This window comes from Rousettus aegyptiacus, unplaced genomic scaffold, assembly GCF_014176215.1.
Source record: "Rousettus aegyptiacus isolate mRouAeg1 unplaced genomic scaffold, mRouAeg1.p scaffold_m13_p_10, whole genome shotgun sequence".
Classification (NCBI taxonomy): domain Eukaryota; kingdom Metazoa; phylum Chordata; class Mammalia; order Chiroptera; family Pteropodidae; genus Rousettus; species Rousettus aegyptiacus.
Genome location: NW_023416285.1, coordinates 86,819,313 through 86,839,526, shown reverse-complemented (window position 1 = coordinate 86,839,526; position 20,214 = coordinate 86,819,313). Strand labels below are relative to the sequence as shown.

At 43.0% G+C, this 20,214-nt stretch overlaps 1 protein-coding gene across 1 annotated transcript in view; it reads right to left on the bottom strand.

The window, feature by feature from the left end:
• Positions 1-20,214, bottom strand: part of LOC118600331 (LIM zinc-binding domain-containing Nebulette-like) — a 207,628-nt gene that overhangs the window by 74,197 nt on the left and 113,217 nt on the right. The gene's annotated exons all lie outside the window — the stretch shown is intronic.

The following is a 20,214-nucleotide window of genomic DNA, read 5'->3' as shown; positions in this document are numbered from 1 at the left end:
AACTGCCAAACTCTTCCAATCAATGCTAACCCTGAACTGGCTCACTCACTCAATCCTTTTTTCATTCAAACATTTACATTTGTGGGAAATCAGAGACTATGGCCCCCTGACCAATCCCCCTCCAACCACAGGCATGACAAGAGTCCCAGCTATTCAAGCCTAGAGCCTCAAAGGCATCCATCACGTTGGACTCCATCTCTCCCAGTGGTACCGCCAAGGGGGTCTGGAGTAGGGAAGGAAGTGGCCACAGTCTCCACTAGACAATCCCCCAATGCTGCAAACCACACCAAATCAACACACGATCTCAGTGAAAACAGCAGCTTGCTACGGGAACACAGCATCCAACCACACTGCCTAAGTACCGTGTGGTTTTTTAGGTGTACCCTCCTCCGACAGAAATTCCAAGAGCACCCCCCGACCTTTTCCCCCATAGACAATCACTCTTCGTAATGTGCCTCCTTTGTAGCTTTCTCTCCCTTCCTTCCGTTCCCTTGCGTATCTGCTTGATTATCATGCACTTTCATTCCTAACTTGGCTTCTCACTTCAAGTCTCTTCCTGTCCAATCCATTTTGCCACTTGATTAATCTTTCTGTGATATCATTTTCAACAAATCTCTCCTCTGCTCAGGAACTTATAGATCCCTACACCTAGCGATAAAGCCCAGCCTTCTCAGCATGCCCTTCAGATGCTCTACAAACAGGCTGACCTCTTCTGGATTTTTCTGCAGGGTCACAGGTCCCATGATGGCCAATTGACACATCTATAGCGTTCCCAGCTCCACCCACAATATCCTGGGCCCTGCCATGTCTTCTGCCACCTGTCAAAGCCCTGTTCCTCCTCTCAGGCACTTCTTCCTCTAAAAGGCCTTGCTTTCTATCTCACTGTACTCATAAATATCCTCTAAGTGTCTTCCATTGAGAGCGATCTTAAATCCTCTGGCACCAGCTGAGCACAGGACAATGATCACGATGCGTGCAGACATACACACACATGGAAACCCCTGCGACCACATAGTCGACCCTCTATCCTCCTCCCTCTCCCTCTGGTAACCACTAAACTGTTATCTATGTCTATGAGTTTTTTGTTTGCCTTGGTCACTCGTTGCTTTCCGTTTATATCCCACGTGAGTGAAATCATATGGTTCTCAACGTTTTCTGTCTGACTTATTTTGCTTAGCAAGACAATCTCAGGATCGATCCATGTTATCACAAATGGCAGTATTTTATCTCTTCTTATGGCTGAGTAATATTCCATCATATATATGTACCAAACATGCAATGTAATATATGCGTGATGTATTATATAGAATTGCACACTTGAAACCTATATAATTTTATTAACCAACATCACCCTGATAAATTGAATTAAAAATGGGATTTTTATCAATTAAAAAAAAAGAAAAAGAAACCTCCTGCGAACCCTGCTAACCTTGCTCAGATCACTTCTGGTGCTCTCTATATCACCTTCACTCGGCAGGTACTAACAAGGTTAGCTTCTCTCCCATGAAATTTTGTGCTGAGTAAAGTCAGAAACCACAATTCACCCTGCTCGGAAGCTCCCAGAGGAAGCACTGAAACAGTCATGGACTTAATGGGTCCTCTGGGGTGCTGAGGCATCTCGGAAAGGAAAGACAGAGGATCGGATGAGATGGAGAACGTCTCTGGCAATAAAATCAACTCTGAAGGATTGGCGAGTAGCACTGATTCTCCGGCACACTACGTACTCAAGTAGTTAACTGGCTGCTCACCAAAAAAATCAAATTTCTAACATAATTGGGAATTTTCTATGATCAGACCTACTTTTAAAGCGTTCTTGAAGTGTGAATAATTTGCCCTTTTTTCATTGGTTTTGCAAGTTAAATGGAAATACTCTGATCAGCAGTAGTTAAGTATAGAGATAAAAAGTTTAAAAACTAGACGCATGATATGAGCCTATATAGAATTAGAATAAAAAAACAGTAAGCTCAGAAAACATGAGACATCTACTCAATACCAATCTAAATAAATAAAGCAAACGAAACAGCAGAGCTGTCAAGGTACGAGTTAAACTGGCGAAAATCACTGACATAGTACCAAAAAGTCATTGCATAACTTAAACAATTAAAAGTATTAAAAACCTCCAGGGATGACAAAAATCAAAGTGAGGACCAAAATAACCCCCAAAATGAATAAAAGAAAATAATAAGATATTTATCATAATTTATCACTTTTAAAAACCCAAATGTAAAAATTTTATCTCATGAGGAGAATATGAAGAATTTTAAACCTAAAATGTCACAGCACTGCTACAATATGGTACCAAAATCACAAGATGTCATTTATAATAAAGGCTATGCTGAGATAGCCTGGCCTGGTAAGGAACATCTCAGGCTTTGGACCTGAGGCCAAATGCCACCAAGGGCCCTGACCAGCTGTGTGACTCCTGGGAGTTCGCACAACCTCTCTGAGCTGCGGTTCCTTCATCTACAAAATGAGAATGATCATGCTTACCTAAGAAAATTATTGTGCAGACTTGATGAGATACTACACCAAAAGCCCTTAGCACAATGCCTGGCTCGTTGCTTTGGTTTTCAACCCTTTGCTCATTCGCTCATCTGGAACCCATGGAGAAAGCAAAGAGGAGGGCTCTCCATCCTTGCTGGAACTCTCTCAACACAGGTTTTTGGAAACCACAGGCCCTGACTGCGACGAGAATCGTGCGGATAAAAGAGAGAAGGAGATATGACAGAACAAACAGCCAAAAAAAGTGCTATATCTAGGACTCGCACTTGACATCGAAAAAATAACAAATACATAATCTAGCAGATGGCTGTGAGGAAAAATAGAAATTGTAATAAAGCACAGGGCATTAATACCTAGTATCTGCGTTTTACATTCAAAATCCAACCGGCTTTGCTTTTAGCACTCTGTGACATGTGACTCGGATGCCCCTTAAAAAGCCACAATCTGAATTCACAACTGGCCCCAATTAAGTCACTTAAGTGGCTCACTACCTTTTGCACCGAGTGACTCCTCTCTGTCCAGTACACAGATCGGGAGGATGGTGGCAAAAGTGAGATTGCAGGACCACACGGAAGAGCTGGTCGCACTCGCGACAGGGGCTGGAAGCTTGACAAGAGGCAAGGTCGACCGTCTGGAATCAGGGAGCACGCCAGATACTCAGGTCAGAGCCAAGGAAATAAGCCCAAGCAAGCAACTCTTTCCCAAGGTCATGTTTTAATCGCTTATTCCCATCTGCAGTGCCCATGTGTCCCCAATCCCAGGACTGCCTGTACCCATCTAAAAACTATGGAGAAGCCCAGGTGTGGGGGCAAGAAAAAAGTGGGGGGACGTCCCCAAGTAAAGACTTCTCCAGTTTATTTCGACACTCATTTACTGATTGTCTCGTGTGTGTTAGAGCCTTGAGATAAAAATAAGATCCAGCAGTGATGCTGCACCCTCCCATCCACAGAAAATATACACACCGAAAGGACCGTCCAGAATTGAAACACCCAGGATTTGCAAAGTCCCAGGGTTCTGCCTGCCACGTGTCAGAACCGCGTCTCAAGAAATAGAGTCCCGCGGTCCCATGTTCTCTTACGACCTCTTCTTCAACCGCCTCTGAGGCCATTCGGCTTTTCACATTTATTCGTATGTAGCCATGAACATCCTCCCCCCCCCCCAATGTCTGTTTTGCTCCCATCATAATCTGTACTCTAATTCAAAGAAATGCAATTTCATCGTTGGTTCACCAGGCTGAGGTTTGAGAAAAGATCACGTGAGGCAAACCGTAATGACTGAGGAATATAACGAGGACGACACGGGCTGACGATTCCAAGCAACACAGTCATTTACTAGGAAGTGCTTCCTTCTCTGATGAAAGGTTTGGAAAAAATGCAGCTCTAACTGCAGCCAGGAAGTGTTATATCTTGGACGCCACGCTTGCCACGAGAACTGTGGCCACCACGACAGACTATCCTTCTGCTGGGGAGTGCTGGCTTAGCCCTAGGTGGCGTGTGTGAATGGCCACACCCCAGGGGGGGGGGGGCGTCGGGGAGCGGGCGGTAAGCCACAACTAGAGAGGGGTGGTTTCACTTAATGCCTGGATGCTGCACTATGGGAGCCGGGGTGGGGGGCTGCTGGTTTGACTTCTGTCCCCAGTCAAAAGTGGCTCCCGCTGCCCAAACAAAGTCTACGCCCTCCCCATCCACACACGGATGCAGGATGCTGGCCTTCCACAAACAACAGAGGTCTCTGAAAAGAATCCTTTCCTTAGGGAAATGAATAAAGCAGGACAATAGCATTTGCAAAGGAGACAGTGAAATGTCTGCAGAACAAAAAAAAAAATAAAATAAAATAAAGTAGGTCTATTTAGATCTAAACTCTGAATATTTGGAGATAGAAGAGTTAGATATTTATTGTAAACAGAAATAAGGCCCCTGAAAGGAGAAAGTCTGACCCCCACATGGATATAAGCGACCAAAGGCCTCTGGAGCACAGGACACCAGACGATGTATCTCTGGTGTCTCTGTGTGCCTTGACGTTTGGGAGACTGACGCAGATCTGGAAGAAAGCTGGTGACTGAAGAAATCACGTGTAAGGAAGGGAGGAACGGAAGGCAGTGGTCACGCGGTCGTGAGTAGCCACGACGGGAGCCAAGGGCAGAGGACAAGGACAGGAAGCACGAAGGAGTGGCAGAGAGCTGACCGAGGATCCCCTTGTTTCCCTTTATAGATCCCATTTTCTCTCCAGAAAGTAGCAGGCGAGGTGTCAGAGAGATGAAGATGATCAGGGAAAAGCTAGTCTAAGGTCACGCCTGGACACCAGGTCCTACCTCCCTGGAGCTTGCCAGCTGACAAAAGCTGACACGGGCCTGGCCGTCCCATTCCATGGGGAGATGGAGCACTTGGTACAAGAGGAAGATGGGTGTGTATGAAGTGAAGTGGGCACCTCCGTCCCCCAGACACTCCACAGGACATGCTGACAGCTGGGGATGGCACCAGGGGGAACAGTTAAAAGATTCTTCCCACTCAATGATCTTTCCAAGTTGTAAGGTGGACACAGTTTCACAAACTCCCAAAATAATTGATTTGCAGGGTAAGGTGTGGCATTATCAAAGATACCCCAGGGAAACAAAAAACCCAGGGAAATAATATCATTATTAGTGAAGCCCAAGTCTTAACAATTAGGAGGTGACAAATTTAGCATTCCACATTTGAACAGACCGCTGAAGCCAAACGTTTCTTGACAAGTCAACACTCTCTTCAAAAGTCTTTTCTTTTTTTTCTTTTCTTATTTTCTTTCTAATAGTCCTATGCTTTGTTTTCCAACAGAAAATAAAAACTGGTTTCCTCGCTGTTAGACAGCAATTTGATGTAACCATTCTCTACACCCACTATACCAAATAGTCCAAATGAGTTCTCTATTTTCCTAATATCACTATTTCTCATACATGAATTGATCTCAAAACACACACAGGAAGAATAAAGCCAGTTCTTTTTCTTTGTAGGTAGTAATTAAGGTGATTTGTTTGGTTGGTTTGGTTGTTCTAAGCATACTTCTTTTTTCCTCTCTGGGGAAATAAAATAAAGGACTAGTTTAGCACAAATGCTAACTTCTTAAAAAAAAAAAAAAATAGGTACTTTTTGGGCAAAAGAAAAATATCCCCACCGTGGGAAGGTGGGAGGTTCTTGTGTGTTGATGAAACACTGTTCTTTGAAATGTTAATTTACAATAGTCTTACTATTGTGAGTCATAAAGAATTATTCACAAATAATTTTCGCAGAGCTTTGTATCCTATGAAGGAAAAAACATCTTATACAATCGCAGATTACTTTGTGAGATGAACACCAGGATTTAGTCATCTAGTACTTATTTGCCATCTACAAAGTTATGTAGACTATTTACCATGTCAAAGATCAGTTAGATGGCTTTTGTATTTTATTATCCATATGAAGTTCTAAAATCATAAATCCACAGAAAAATAAAGATTGAAAAACAGTTCATCAGGTTTGCCTCCCACTGCTAGCCAGTGTTTCTCCTCTAATTTAAAATGAGGATGAGTTTAATGGACTCACATATATTTTCACACTATGGCTTTTTTTCCCAGCTTATCCCTGGCATCCAGTTTTTGCCAAAAGTAGCCAGGTTTTGCCTCTCTATTTTCATTGATACCAACCACCCCGATCCAGCTCCCTAACGTCCTCACACTGGGCATCTTTAATTGCCCCAAGCTTTGTGTTTCGTAAGGCCCGGATGACTCTTGGGCAGCCTTCTCAGCACCCAACTGAGGACCCGACCATGTGCTTCTGGGGCTCCTCCCACCCTCCTGAGCACAGGCTCGCCCGACTGGCGGCGGCCCACACCACAGAGCTGGCACCTTCTGGTGGAAACCGCTTTACGGATTATACCTGTGCTTCTCCGTTCAGCTGCCTCTCTGCCGACTCGCGTCCCTGCTCTGTATCACCTCCGCCCCTGTCCCACACCACGCCCTTCCTGTGGGTTTCCTAGCACCTGTTGAAATGGCCCTTTGCTATGGAACGATGTCACGACGTGAACACTTGAACTACTTTCTGAATTGGATGATTCTTCAAAGACAGAAACCAGGACTGTCCCTTGTGGTACCTAATCCATAGCTCTGAATCCAACTCACCTCGATCAATAATTATAGATTGAGGGACAATGTCACAGGTTTCTAGCCATCGACTTAGGTTGTATACATCCCACTGTGGAGATAAAAGGTTCTCAGACAGGCCCTTTCTAATCAGACTATCACTAAGATTGTTGTCTACACAGGTACAATCACAGAGGGATGTAGAAAAACAGTCACAGAATTCTGCTTTTCACATGAGCTTTAATTATTTTGACATTTTAGGTAAAAGGGTTGGGGAAGAAACGTGCGTAGGGGATAAATCTTCGATATCTGAAAAAACACTTTCAGTTCTTGTTTCTATAACGCAATCAATAATAATTAATAAACCAAAAGGAGTCCAAAGAATCAAGAATTCCAAAAAAATTGCAAACGTGTGCCAATTCCAGTTTAGCTTCTGCAATTACAAACAACAAAATGCACAGTAACCTGAAATCTTCTCTTATATATGTCTAAAACAGATGTGTTTACTGACTCACGTTAAAGAGATCTGAATTTGCCCTTCAGATTGTTGACTTTTTAAACCATGCTAGTCTTTTTCTGACCTGCACTGATTTCTTGACATTCGAAATAAAATCGCGCGTTTGGCAACAACGATTTTGTCAGAAAAAAATCGTCTCTTCATAAAATCTCCTCTAAGATGTAGGTAGCACTGATGAACAAAAAGATGAAAATGAAAAACCATTTAAATATTGTGAAACTTTTTATAAGAGCATCTGCTGAGTCAAATATCAAAATGTTGTAAAATTAAATGAAAGCATCCCTCTCTTTATCTACGTTCCCTTGACTTGGAACCTGAGCAGTGGCATAGACTTCAGAAGCCTGTCTACAGCAGCACGGGACTCCTCAGATGTACGTCAATCCTACAAGCAGTATGAGAAACCAAGGAATGCAGACCCGTTTCCACATGGCAAAATATCTAAGCTTCCACAGCTAAAGCTCAAAGATAGGGAAAAGTCTTGGTAAAATTCTGGGGGGAAAAAATGCCAGGAGGGCTCAATATTTGAAATAAAATTTGGTAGAACTGGCTCTCAAATATTAACGTGTGTAAGAATTACTTGGGGCACTTAATAATAATGTGGATTTCTAGGCCTCCTGCTCAATGGTCTGAGGTCAGGCCCACTGATGAGCATTTTCAACGTGCTCACCAAATACCTGTGACACGGGAAACCACAATTTTGAGAAGCAGTGATCTACAGAAAACACCTCACACACTTCTTTTTCCTCTAAAATCCTTTCAGTACTCCCTCTCTTGAGCTCTTTGGGAGAATTAGACAATAGATCATTTAATTAAGCAAAAGACAAAAAGTCAAGACCTCACTCCAAACTCTTAGATTACTAACATGAGAGTAGTATATATGCTCTCCATTTTACACACCCACAACTAACACAAATAACAGATTGAGGGGAAGAAGCTCAAATGCAGCCGTAAATGGTTCCTGACTTGGACACACACAGACACACATGCACGCACGCACGCACACATATGCATCCCCACACATACACACACGCATACACACACATCCATACACACAAACGGCTTCATTCTTTGAGAACTTCCCAGCACAAAGCCTAATACATGACACAAACATTTCTTAAAAGACCAAATCACGTTAGAACAATAAGTCACAGGTAATCCATCTACTAAGTCAGCAAGGAGAACCCAGGCTGGCCACGTTGGCCAAGTAAGGCCCACTAAACTAAGCTAAAAAGCTCTACTATTACTGCAAAGAAGTAAAATCATGAAATATATATGAGCAAATGTTTCTAAATCATTATTTTATTTCTTTTAACAACCCACAGAGATATATATATAATTGTATACAAATGCATTAATGCCATCATATATGTGGTTTAATTTAATTTATTGCAATCTTTCCCCCTTTTATTTTTTCAATTCATGGATAAGCTCCCAGAACTGATAGTAACAGCCTAGAATATATTCGTCCATACTTTTTCTCCCTACATATACGTAAATAGACATAGATATGCACGTGCATGCATACAGGGAGTTTTGTAATTCATACATTTCTCTGTATCTGTGTTTCTCACTGAATAATACCTCATGGGCATCTATTCATCCTTTTTAATGGCTGCGTAATAGTCTATGGTATAGATTAGATTACTGTAATTTATTCTACTATTATCTTGTTGATGAGTTTTTTGCTACTACAAACAGTGCTGTCCTAGAGATGCTTGTACGTATGCCTTGTATGCTGATGATTTGTTTCTACGGGAGAGAGTCCCAGGAGTGGAGCTGCAGAATCAAAGAGTTTACATATTTTTAAGTTCTAACAGGTGTTGCTAGATTGCTTTCTTTTTTTAACGGCAGTTATATTTCACAAAGAGTTAATATCTTAATTGAGATAAAGTTGTGCTTCGAAGGCAAGGAATCTATAATCTTTTTGGATTCTTTTGACAATCCCCTGGTCTCTGCTAGACCTCTGCGTCCACGTTCCTCTCATGGGCCAGCCTGGCCGCCTCCCCTGAAGCTTGGGATTCTCCAGCATTCCACCGATGGCTTTCGCTGTCCCGTGAACTGCCTGCAGTTATATTCTAACGGCATATTTTTGCTTTTGTACATTTTTCAACAGAGAAATTCAATGACTTTCTTCAAATTCCCAAGGGGTCCATGACCCCAAAAAGCTTAGAAATCCCCTCTCCGGAGTCTGGAGAATAGCAAGAGAATTGGAATATCGCTGACAACGGGATACGATTCTGCTCATGACGATCCCCCCACCGCACCCCCCAAAAACGTATTCTATTGGAAAAGCTTTCCTGTGTCCATGAAGCAATCAAAAACATTTTTGATCCACATTATTTTAATAAGGAGGAAGCCTTACAAATAGTTTACAAAAGGCCACAGGTGCTGGGGGCGGAGAGGAGAGCTATTTCCAAAACGAGATGAAAAGATCATTTCTTCTACAATATAAAGTTTCTCAGAGCAGTTGGTATTTGATCTGTGTAAAAAGAAAGAGTCATTTTGGGCTCCCATTCAAAATGTTTGACTGTTTGAAATTCAAACATTTCAGTGGAGAATGAGAGGAGAAAGCTAAATAGGATAGAGAAAAAAATAACAGTTTACCAAAGTTGGGAGCATATCTTTTGACGAGGCCCAGTGAACAGCTCTAAGTCAGGCACCATGTCTCCTGTATTCATTCCCTTTCCCCCAACGCTGCTGAATTCTCCCCACACACCGCCTCAGCCCAAGAGCAAGTAGGGCCTGACCAAAGCAGGCATTCAGTAAATGGAGACTAAATCAATAAATAACTGACACAGCTTTATGCAGAAAAAGTTACAGGAAATGTGGATGGGTCCTTAAGCGAGATTTCTTTGCTAGTTAATATTTGAAATCAAGAATGCCATGATTTTTCTTGATTTGTAATTAATGCCAAGAAAGAATTAGAAAGACATCTAACTCTCAAGAAACTGTTGAATTCTTCATTTTAATAAGAGTTCTGTTTTTCATGAAATTACCTTCTATTGTTCCGGCTTCATTTCATGCATTATCACATTTCATCTAAAGGTCTAATATAATCCTGACAATTGCTTAGCATGATTATTAAATAAAAACCATTAAATTAATAAGACCTCTAGCCTCTAGTTTAAAACCTAAAACAAAAAGACAAACATGAAAAGTTATTTTTTGACTATTAAATTAATATACAAATTACGCATCACGTAAGGCCCATCAGAACAGGTAAAGCTTTAATTACCTCTCTGCTCACCATGCTGTGGAGTGATCTGTCCTCTGGGAAAGAAGATATTTTGAAAAAGAACTCCATACCTCACTTCCAGAGACACTTTTTCATTTTAGCTACTTCTTAAAGCATATGGAATGACTAAAAGACACAGGGACTGCGAAACTAATTTACATGATGGGAACTTAGATTGCAATGGCACAACTGTCTGGGTCTCCAGCAGTGAACTAAATCATACTTAGCCATTAATAACAAAAGAGAAAAGGCACTTCACAGTTTCTCAGTCTTTCAACTTTTCGAGGGGACTGTTTTCGGAATATTGCCCTTTCCAAATTACTGCTATTACATCCTTTGTATGTGTATATATGTATATGTGCAGGTATGTGCATAAAATAGATATATACATGTGAATAAATATTCGCATGGTGAAGATGTGTGTATTATATTCACATATCCATGTAAGTATTTTATATGTATTATATATTCTATGGAGTATATATACATACTTAAGACTTTAAGTGGCATTCCCATAGAGAATAAAATATTCTAGAATGAAAAGTTTCAGAGCCTTGGAGATTACCCAATTCTAAGAAACTCTTGTAAAGAATGTGTTCTTTATCTAATAGAAACATAGTTAAGATTTACACATTTAAGTTTTCATTATAATGGTTTATAAGCATTAGAGCCATTCTAAAGATAAAGGGGGAAAAATCTGTGAAAGGGTGTTAAGATTGTTTACTTAATTAAATATAGGATAGGATTCTTGGCTTCACTATTCTTTACTTCTCTAGTTTAAGTAAGAATTTTAAATTTGGTGCATTTAGTCATTTAGTGTCTAAAAGTACTGTATACTTAGGAAGCTAAATCTGTAGCTAAAGATGCTTGCGAGATTTCCTTTGAAGATATTTAGAGATTATAGATTTCCCTTGAAATAAAAAACAATTCTACACAAATAGGAACGCAAGAGCGTCAGTCAAAAGGGACCCAGAAAATTTCCCTAGTTAAGATCAAATCTGTTGCTTTCATTTCCAACTGATCATCATCCTGACTTTTAACTTCACCAGAAATCAAGAAAGAGGAAGGGCGGGATGAAGGGAGGGAGGGAAATTCTAATTGTTCTCTTTCAACATTTTGCAAGGAGAAACAGTCCATTATAAAAGCACAACCGATACTTTTGGAAGTCCAAGGAGAGATCTCGTTTCAGAACACAATACCGTAGTTGTTCCAATGAAACCTTTTTTAAAAAATGAAGCCAATTAGTCATCTCTCTGCACGGAATTTCTTGAGCCAGTTCCCATCGTTACAAGGCCCCTCCCTGTAGAATTCAGGGGGCGGCGCTTCTGAAATCCATGGAAGCCATAAGCAAAGCTCTGACACAATATGAAGGGATAATTAGGTCAGATCATTTCTGGTACAAGGAAACACAGGTACCTTAGGAGAACTAAAACATTCAGGGTACATAGAAGGCCTACTGTGTGCTTCTGGCTACCCTTGGAGTCACTCCTGAGAGCCTTTCCTGAATCCAGTATTTTACTGCAAATTTGGTTTTGTTTGCCCGATTCCCTCACGAGGCAGTGGTTTCGGGGCAGCATCCTCTATTCAAAAAAATACATTAGGAAATTAAAAGTATTAAAAAATACTCAGACCCTTCCTGCACCTACTAACTTAATGAAATGGGACTGCTTTGGGCGAGTAATGGCTTTGGGTGCGTGTGAGGAAGCGCAAAGAAACACTGAACTGAGCAAAATCATGTTTCATCCTCAAGGGACTGCTTGGACCCACTGAATCAGCTCAAGGTTGTGGGCCTCGGCAAAACGAATTGCTTCTAGAAAGGAAAAATAAAGGGCAGTAAGGACCAAATAGCACTGTACGGAGACGAGACCAGCTTTGAAAATTCAAAAGCTGCCATGTAATCAAAGACGTTCAAGAAAAAAATTTAAAATAAGAAAACCTAAAGGAAGTGACTCAAAATAACTAAGACATTTCCTAAAAGCATACTAATGTATAGAGTTATTTTATTTACTTCTGCATAAAAAAAAAAATTTGAAAAATAGATTAACTAAAGGCAAGACTAGCTGCTATCAGTGAATGCACGGTGGTAGCAATTTGTCTTTTGTCCTCTTGTTTTTAAATGAGTTTAGCGCAAAATTAGACATAGCTCCGAAGGCGAAGTTGATTTGCCCATTAACTTCCTCAGACCTGCCTGTGTGATCTCCCAGTGACAACCTTCCATCAACACCTAGAGAACCACCAAATGAAATGGCAGGGTTAGTTATTATTTTGGCAGAAAAGAAAGCACAGTGTTCCTTCTGTTCAGAGTCTTATAATATGAATTTGAGACGCGACTGCAGAATGTTTTTATACTATAGTCAAGATCATTACGACCATAGGGAATTTTAGGGGTCATTTAGTATATCACATTATTTCACGCCCTGAAAACATCAGAGGTGCCTAAAGTCATATTTATTTGCAGAGGCAGGACTGGAACCCAGAGCTTCTGATGGCTGGTCTAGTGCTATAACTTTAGCAAACAAAATCAAAGGTTAGCAATTGCCTTACAATGAATTGAATACAAAATTAGGTAAATAAGCAAATCTTCATTTCCTACAGCTGCTCCTGCCCTTCCTCACAAGTCCCTATAGCACTGAAGTGACAGTTAACTAAATTTAGTCCCATCCATTAACCCAATCCCTTTCAATGACTGCAACAGTCAACGTGGGGAAATTCAGACTTCCTCCCGGTTCCTGGCTCCTCTCCGAGATGGCATCTAAGTGTGTGTGAGCTGGGAAAAGTCTGGTGACCTCAGACTGAAGAAGGAGGAAAGTGTCAGATCCATGCCCGCATTCTCTCGTTCTCCCCCTTACCTCCTTTGGCCCCAGGAGCATGCCCTTGTCCCCTTGGTCACTGGGTGCCCTGCTGGTAACTAATGCTGAAGACTGTGGCTGGTGGCCTCCTGGTGCATTCTCCCCTGACTCAGAAAGAGCTCAGTGGTCGCATCTGCCGGATCTGTCCCTCCTTGCTTCTCGTGAGGTCCTAGCTCTATTTCCGGCCTGCATAACCCTGTCCCAGCTACAGTGGCACTGTCCCTGCTAGCTTCCCGGCAGGACTTATGATATCACTCCAAAAGGCGCACTGGAATGTCTGTCTCCTTCCACGCCACGTGAGAGACTGAGATAGGGAAACGGAACTCAGGTTCTCCCCTGCCCACCATGCTGCGGAGGGAGGCCCAGGCTCCTTGCCAAGGTGCGAAGGAGCTGGGAGTACATCTCACAGGGGTTCTTCTCTGCTCTCTTTCTCTCTCTCTCCAGCCCTCCCCCACCTCCATTGAAAGCCTGCTATCCTCCCTCCTGGAGACTTCAGCCAGAAGAGAGAGGGGAAGTCACACTTCGGTCTCAGATTTTTCTGCTGCTTCCTACAATCCACCATGGCCAGAGGCCATGTGAAACCATATCTCCTCCTTCCCCAAACGAGGTTCACTCTTCTTTCTCTGGACCTGCAGTGTAGGGTACCATGGCAGATCCCGACTTACAACGGAGAAAGATGAACACCGCACTGGTTTAATATTTTTAAAACAGTCTCCTCATCGTAGCTGCTGTATTCCTGATTCCGGCCCACGGAATAAGACCAAACCGCGTGTAGACGGTATGCAACCTGCAGCACGCACAGCCCCCACCATGAGCTGTGGCGACGATGGAAGGGGACACGGGACGAGCCGGAAGGGCGTCGAAGGCCCACGGCGCTGGGACTCTGAGGACAGATGGGAAGAATGTAGCCTGTTTCAGGCGGGCGAGGGAAGACCGGGCCCCTGGGATGAAAGGCTCTAAAACCCCGTCATGACACAGCGAATCAAAACATCTTGGTTATTTTCCTGCCCGTCACTACTGGCATTTTTGTCTCTTGCATCATTTTACCCAGAAGGAAAATAGAAAAACAATCTGACTTACGGGGAACTGTGGGGGTCAGAGTTAACAGCATGTTACGTGCCCTGAAAGAAACGCGCCACCTCCAGTGAATTAACATTTCTCTTTTGAAGTCGTTACTCGCATTCAGCCCTTCCGGTACGTGCAACATCACCTCTCATCGTTTCCACTGCCTCCCAACCTTGAAAAGGAACATGCTGAAGCTTCTCCCGGTGAACTCTGACCTTTACATACATGAGAAAGCGCTGATTACGGGAAGTAAGAAGCATCACCGTGGGACCAGAATACATCATCAAACAGTGAAAAATCAAAAGATGGGAACTGTAAAGCTCCCAAAACGAGATTCAAAAAAAAAAAAAAAAAAAAAGGAAAATTAAAAGGCAAGTATGAAAGGTTTCTTGTCTAAGATGAGCAAAATACAAGAATTCCCAACAAACGGCATCTGGAGAGACAGTCTTCCTGTTTAGAAGTCTGGAGTTGTCGGACGAGATGAGAGATGGGAAGAGGACCCAGCAAAGAGCAGAGAGTCAGCTAAGACCGGAAATGGAAAAAGTGTGTGTGTGTGTGTGTGTGTGTGTGTGTGTCTGTGTGTGTGTGTATACACACACACGCATACATATATGCATTTAGAAACGGGATTCACAGCTGGGCCCGATGCAGTCGACCACCCTGAGCTCCCATACATAGCTATCTGTCTGCAGGAAAGTGCCCAGGCCTCCAACTCCCTGAAAATGTTTTGGAACATAATAAGAATACACACGGCTCTCTCTGCAGCTCTTGTCACAGCTGCAATTTTACCTCCTGTTATTTATTTATTATCGTCCTCTCCCCCCAGACCATAAATCCCCTTAGAGCGAGGGCTTTATATGGCTTTGCTAACTGTGGCATCTCCAGTATCTAGCACAGGATTTGGCATACGATTGGTGCCTGATGGTGAAGGAAATTTAGGTCAAATTCATAATAGGACGGGGCCCTTGGAACTGGATTTGAATCATACGGAGGATGCTATCCAAAATAGCTCTCCGATTGTCTTTTGGAGAGTCACCAAAGTTCCACAGTCGGGGATTCGTCACTTTGAAGGAAGTCAGTCTTCAATGATACCCTGTTAAAAAGGAACTGTCCCCTGAGAAGCTTCAGTCTTGTGGTGGGTAATTATTTAACACCTTAGTAGATGGTTAGATACCAGATAACTGAGAGGAAAACTCTCTGGAAGTGGAACGCAGAATAAGGAGGTACAGAAAGGTGCCAAGGGCAAGTCAGGGAAAGAGAAAGCATCCATCACACTGCCTCCTCGAACTTCCGGAGGTGTCTTCATTTCTTCCACAAAGATGTCTAACTATCATGTTCCCCATCTTAAAAAAAAAAAAAAAAAAGTCACCTTCTCACCCTTCATTCTATCCTGTATCATATTCCCCCTGAGCCGTGACTTTTATGCCTCCACAGAAAAATGGATTACAAAACGAGGACTCCAAGGTTCCAGAGCAATTGCCATTCTATCCTTTCACATCCTAATCATTTTCGATCTTTCGTCTAATCGGCACTCATAAATTACACACACTCCCTTCAGGAGCAAGTGAGCGCGGGGTCTCTATTATTGTCAGCATGCTTGCACACAGTTAAACCAACCCCACGAACGACTAAGCGGGAAGTGGCTAACGTGGCATCTTCATTTGGAGAAGTGGCTTTGAGAACGTGGCCCTACAGGGACACGGGGCTTCCTATGACCGTCACCCAAGGCGCTGGGATGTGGGGATGAGAAGCAGTGAGGCGAACACACAGCAGGCTGGGGTTTGCACCCCCCGTTCAGCCGCAACAGCCCCACTTTGCTCTCTTTTCTAGGAGGCGGGGCTAACATCCCAAATTCCAGAAGTTTGCAGACCCTGGTCCAAAGCACTCAAAACACCTGTGCCTTTTCTTCCACTAAAGGTATGCAACACAGTGTGACAAAAGAAACATCTGCTACAGCATAATATTAAAATCGGTTGAGAAAATTTCTTTCTGAAAGGGCTTTTCGTCTTGCTACATTTTTGAAGTTTGCGGGATTCCTCGATTCATAAAATATTCCAGAAGTTTAGTTCTTAAGGTAGAGCTTTGGGGAAGTCAGGGCTCACTCTCCTAGAAACGACGATCTGTCGTCCCCAGGCAGGCAGTAAAAGCTGGATGCCCTACACGCGAAGTGGAATGTTGCCTTTGCTACTAGAAGCGAAGTTGTCCTTTGGCTCCCTTGCTGAATGGGCTGCTGCGGGCCAGTGGGGGCGCCTCGCCACCATTCATGTTACTTCTTTGAAGCAGCTCCTCCTGTGATGTGTGTTGAAACAGGAGCTAGCTAGTGACTCACTCTCTCTCTCTCTCTCTCTCTCTCTCTCTCTCTCTTCCCCCCTCCTTCTTCTCTTCCTCCCTCCGTCTCTCAGCTGCTAAGTTCCAGGGCAGTCCACGTCCATCACAGCCAGCAGCTGGCCAAGTACACACGCCATCAGTCGTCCGCAAGCTGGATAATGCCTGCAAGCCACTGCCTGGCTCCAATTCCGAAACGCTAACTTGTTTGCTTGCTTATTCTCCAATATTTTGCATCATTTTATTGGAACTACCTGATACCCAATCTAGATCCCCAAAAAGCTTGAGAAGATCTAACACTTAGGCAAAAAAAAAAAAATGCTGGCAGTGCTTATTAGAGAGAGAGAGAAGGAGAGAGAGAGAACAGAAAAAGATAACATGTAACTATAAATAACTGTCTGGGTTGGACTAAAAATTAATTTTTGTTTTTCCTTCATTTTTGCTCATTTGGAAAGCTAAGGAGCTGAAAGAAAAGAATTGGCTTTAACCAAACAATTCTAAAGGATTTTAGAATGTCAAAACTTGGAGTTATGAACAGATTTGACTCATTTAGCACCACAAATTAATGAAACGAGTAAATAAAATATTAATAGTCGATTTCCCACCAAAATCATTGAGCTGTTCAAAAATCTTGATATCAAAACTCTAAGGAAATGCTCTGCCTCAGAAGCAAATCACTTGATATGTTAAAAATTACATTCGTTGCCATTAAGGAATAGTACCGTTAGGATGGATATCTTTCCATGCCTTTGTGAAAACAGATGTTCACTTATAGAAGTGCTTCCATCTCTCACCCAGAAAAAAAAAATGATAATAATAACGGTGAGGAGAAGAACATCTTCCTATGTGTGACTTTTGCACTTTTTGCAAAATTCTACCTTTACAAATACTACACAATCACCTTGTACTGCACTTTTTGCTTACAGATCTCCTTTCTACATATTCCCTGAGTAAAGGGGCCAAAATACTGGTTAAAAATACTAGCGGCTCACAGATCTAGATTTTATTTCAAGTTCAACTCCTTACTAAGTTTGCACGGGCAAGTCATGTATAGTCTCTAAAGGCCGAGTGCTTCATCTACATAGGGATAATAATAAATACCTGCACTGGGCTGTTTGAGATTAAATAATACATGTAGAATTGTGCCCTGAATACAGAAAAGGCTGATGGTGGTGATGATGCCTTTACACCCCCTCCGCCCACTGCCCAACACAATCCGGCGTATGTCTCTTGACTTGAGTTGTTTCCCCACACTGTCTGCCCGACAAAGTCCTCCGTTTCCTATCTAGAGGAGCGGACATCTGAGAAAAGCCTTTACGAGGATCGGACGCCTCCCCGCCCCCACTACTCTGCTCGGAGAACCCACGGCGTGTTGTGCGAACCTCTATTCGCGCCCATCCCACCAACCTGTCACTATCTGTGTGCTGTTGCCTCTAAAGCTTGCTACGTGAGGGGGAATAAAATCAGCTTTTCATAAAACAGCTCCTTTTTTCTTTGCGTTTCTAGCATCAGGCACGTGCGTAAGACCACAAGACTCTCTTATTCCTGGGCCAAGCTGAAGGCACCTATAACCGGTAACTGAAGCAACGACAGGGAATGGGGTCCCATCCGGAGGAAGGAGACAAGGCTTTACGGCAGATCCTTTCTCAGCCTTCAAGGCTCCAGTCAACGCCCCACTCCAGCGCAGAGCACTAAGCAGTCGAGGCCACTCTCATCCCTCCCTTCCTGAGTCCTTACTATAAATTAAACACAGTCGCTCTGGGAAAGTGTATTTAGTCCTGTTTCCTCAGACGCCCAGCGAGCTCTGGGAAGCGAGGATTAACTAATTATAAATTCTTCTGCAAAGAACAAGGACATGTAATAGGCAGGAAACAAATATTTGATTGCTTGATTTAATTCTGTTTTACAATGTGCTTGAAGTACTTCTGCAGAATTATCTAATTAATCCTAACTTGATGAGAAGAAAGGCATATTGGATCTGCACAGACTAAGCCAAGCCCTGGCAGCCTCCACCGTGTGAATGAGCAAAGGGTGTTCTTGCCGGCTCTGTAACAGTGCCTTTCCTTGGCCAGCACTCAAGTTTTTGAACTAATGGCTTAGCACACAAAAATTAGCATTTTACACAAACCGAAAACTAACTGCCAACCAAGTCTTCACGGTGTTGTTAACCAACAGTAATCTCTACCTTGAGTTATATTTCCTCTAATTAAATGGACTGAGAAGTAGTCCCAAGTCCCTCAGAAAGAGGGTGACAGAAACTACCATCTCCCCTGTGATCAGATAAACTTGCAAGGAAATAATTAGACCCTGGTGCAACTGAGACCTCACTACTCTCACCAAGGATAGCTACATCCTGATGTTTTCCAAGATTATCAGCTAGACATCTCTTTCCTTCACACATTCTGCTCTTCTCCCTTTTCCATAGGAAGGGGTTTCAGGGATAATAATAATAATAATAATAATAATAATAATAATAATAATAAATCTCTACAGTCATACAATCTTTTTTAACTTTTCAAAATGCTTTCACACCTAACAATTGGATGCCTGCAGCCACCCTCAAGACAAGTAGACAAGACAAGGTAGACTGTCTCACTTTACATAAGCACAAGAAATCTGAGCAGCTGGCCCAAGGTCCCCACCAATGAACAGCAGCAGGGGGACGAGGACGTGACCTTCCCCCCCCCCACCACCCACTCCTCGGTGCTGTTTACCCAGGCAAACCTCAGGGGTACCGCGGCTCCAGACCACAGCATTAACGCGAAGACAGCAATAAAGCAAGTCACATGACATTTTCTGTCTCCCGACGCATATATAAGTTATGTTTGCACTATGTTGTAGTCTGTTAAGTGTGCAATGGCATCGTGTCCAAAAAAACCAATCTATGTACCTTAATGAAAAATAGTTTACTGCTAAACAACGCTAACCATCATCTGAGCCTTCGGCGACTCATCATCTTTTAGCGGGTGGAGGGTCTTGCCATCCACTGATAAAAAATGCAATGTCAGCGAAAGCGATAAACTGCAATGAAACAAGTGTGCCTGCACGCTGGTGACCAGCGGGCTGCAGTGTCATAATCCAGCACCTTCCCACACCACGGTGGGCGAGAGCTGAGGCAAGTCAACATCTCCGAACGAGGGCACCCCCGATCTCCTCGGAAGAGACCCGGCCGTCCCTGCGAAAAACACCGCCGTTCAAATCCCTGGTCTCGACCACTGTGTCTTGCCATATTGGAGGCAGGTTTCCTTCCAAAATGGTTGACCGGGAGCCAAGTGTGGTGTTCTAATCTTTGTTCATGCTGTCAGTGTGACATATGAAAGAAATATGAAAAACGTGACAGGATGAAAACAAAGCGAGTGACTGGTGTGAGACGCACAGACAGGGTGTCAGCCCCGCACGCTCTGCAACTGGATCGAGTTAACACCTCTTGTTTCCCCTACATATGCGGCGTGGGGAAGCGATGTATAAAATGTTTCTAAACATTTAGGACCAAATAAATCAATATTGTTGGGAAACACGTACTCTGACCAGAACGCGTTTGCTTGCCACAGTCCCATGTGAATAACAGAACCGAAAATACGGGGACCATCCGAGACCGGGAACACAGCAGATGTTGGGTGGTTTCACCCCG